Raw genomic sequence first — 2,916 nt, 5'->3', positions numbered from 1 at the left:
TATATATATATATATATATATATACATATATATATATATATATATATATACTATTATAGAAAATAATATTTTTTAAACTAACGATAATTAACTTAAATATTACTGGCATTTGTTAAATAATTTTGCAATCTGAGATAACAAATGACAACACATATTGAACAGAGGTCACTTTGAACTTCGATCTGAAACCAAACATGAAAGAGGATTTAACAATTTATGGTTAAGATTTGTCATAAACCGAAAAAAACGGTTTAAAAAGTCTCATATTTAGGAGTGTGTAGTGCTATGGTTCTTGTGTATGACACTTCTTCACATTGATACTTTACATCCTTGAAGTTTCATGTTGAAATCGTATATAGTATATGACATAAAGAGCTTAAAAGTTACATGATACAACAACAACAACAGGCAATAATTCTTATTTAATAATATGAAGGTTATTGTGCATAATACTTTTCCCATTGATATCATTACATACATTAGGTGTCATGTTGATATCTTATATAGTTTCTGATATATAGCCCTGAAAAAATTGTGACAGACGGACAGACTGATAGACGGACGAATGGACGGACCCACGGACGGGATGACGTAAAATGCCTATTCTATATCCCTCAGCCTTTGGCAGTTGATAAAAACACAATAATTGTAATATTTAGATTTGTTCCCTCATCTTTATTTTTATTTCTTTTATGCTTGTTGATACACATAGTAATGAAAACAAATAAACAATGACAGTAGCTGTCCCCGCCCCAGTAATAGTTGTTCTCGGACTCGTTAGGTGTTTTCGTTTTCTGAAGTATCTGCCGACCGCCGGACATGACCTTTGACCTCACGCGTAATTTTGAAGAAATCTCTGAGAAATACTTGCTGGTCTTCCGGTCCTCGGAGCTTAACGATTCCAAAGTTTGTGGGTTCGATGAAGCGGGGTCGTTTTGTCTTATTTATATTTCTCATTATTTTTTAACGTCATGCACGGTGTTCAAAGCCACAGTCTGGTTTAATTGCAAAGTGCGTTAATAAGTAACGTTCTTTCTAGCTGAACACAAGATATGAGATGACATCACCGTGTATTTGTGTGTTTATGTTAATAGCACCACTTATTGGCATTAAACACAAAACGTCTGGTCCAGCTTTTATTTAATGCTTGGCTGTGCCGTCAATAAATCTACTCATTTTTATTGTCTTGTTCTTTATTTCGCGTCTTTGAACGTGAACAATGAATGATGTTATCGATTAATTTTCAACGATGAAAACAAACTTGCACAATTCAAGGCGTTTTTCATTCCTCGTTCGTTAGTTCCAGTAAATGGATATAAAAATGTAATGGCCTCTATCAATAGTTACATCCCGGTAGCGACCTAGTACACAGACCTAGTGCTCATTGGCTGCCTGTCGTGCTGACCTTGTTCCAAACATTTGTTGTCTTGGGCCTTAGTGCGACGTACACATATTCCGATTGTGTTATATTAAATAAATGGGTATGAACCTTGAATTGCTTCTTTCTTACAAGCTAGGGAGATATTGCTATTCCTACAAATTACATTTAAATTGCTAGCGTTTCTGACCTTCAAATGCAGAACATTTTATAGTTTTCATATATTTTTATAACTATGTGACAGTTATTTGGACCAAAATGCATGTTTAGACAATTTAATAAGAAATAAGAAATTGATCGTTTTCACTGGCGCATGCGATGCATCGAAATATAATCATATCAAATGTGTATGTATTCATATGTATGTAAGTCTTGTCCGAGAGCGGGGGGGGGACAAAAAATAGCTTATTAATGTATGATGAAAGCATGTGTATTGAATATAAATATCAATCTTTTAAAAGCACTTTTTATAAAGACAATCGGTTTCATAAAGAAAAAAATAACATAGTCATAAGATGGTATTGTTTAGTAAATCATGTGCTTCATATATCACTTTTTTGCACTTGAAAACTTAAGATTATGAATATAAACGCCGCAAAAAATCTTCCGTATTAAGGAGAACACTAACAGCTCGCATCTATTGTTCAGGCATGTCTCTTATTGGAAACACTTGAACAAAATCTAAACAAGACCAAACACGAATCCGTAGAAGATACAGGTTAAACACAACCAACAATATATATTCAACTACATGTCTCATTGATTTTACAATATTTAGCTTAAGTATTTTATTTAAACTAATTTTTGTGTTTACTTAATTATTTAAAACATTCAAATACAGAGTAAATCGATATTCGATAACTGTTTATGAACTGTGTGGATTGATGAAATACTAAGCCTAAAATGGCTGTCAGTCGGTAATCTGAATTAAAACAAATGTCAAATACACGTACTTACAAAATATTGACGGAAGTTCAACTTAACAACCAGGTCTATCTCCAAGTGTGTTATTGAAACATTTAATGATTTTGAGTGGTCATACTCAAAATCTGTTCAAGTAACGATTTTCTCATAGGGGGTAATCACGTGACAAACACAATAACGACGTCAATGCAGAGACAGGTATTTTTCGCCGGAAATTTCTTAGAGGGATGACCTAATTACAGGTCTACTAAGAACATTCGCAGCGAGTAAAGTCAAGATATAAGGCGAATTTTGATACGAAATAAACGATTATCACTTTCTTATCAATTAAGCCGAAAAGTTAGTGTCATTTAAACATTAAACAAAAATAATAAAGTGTATAAAACGGCGAGTAATACCTGTATTGGCATAAACGTCGCCATCTTGACTTACACGGGATTACCCTATATGTTACTGCATAGTGTACTTGCAAGCCGAAGCAGTTAACAAATGAAATAATGCTCTCGCTAGAAAATCAATACCTAGAATTCAATGTGCATGAAATATCAATGAAAAATGTTAATTTGCCATTATACGTGTTTACCAAAATTTCTACGAATAAATAGAAAGCAAAT

This window comes from Dreissena polymorpha, chromosome 16 (genome assembly GCF_020536995.1).
Source record: "Dreissena polymorpha isolate Duluth1 chromosome 16, UMN_Dpol_1.0, whole genome shotgun sequence".
Taxonomy (NCBI): domain Eukaryota; kingdom Metazoa; phylum Mollusca; class Bivalvia; order Myida; family Dreissenidae; genus Dreissena; species Dreissena polymorpha.
The sequence above is the reverse complement of the archived record's forward strand: the minus strand, read 5'-3'. Positions refer to the sequence as shown.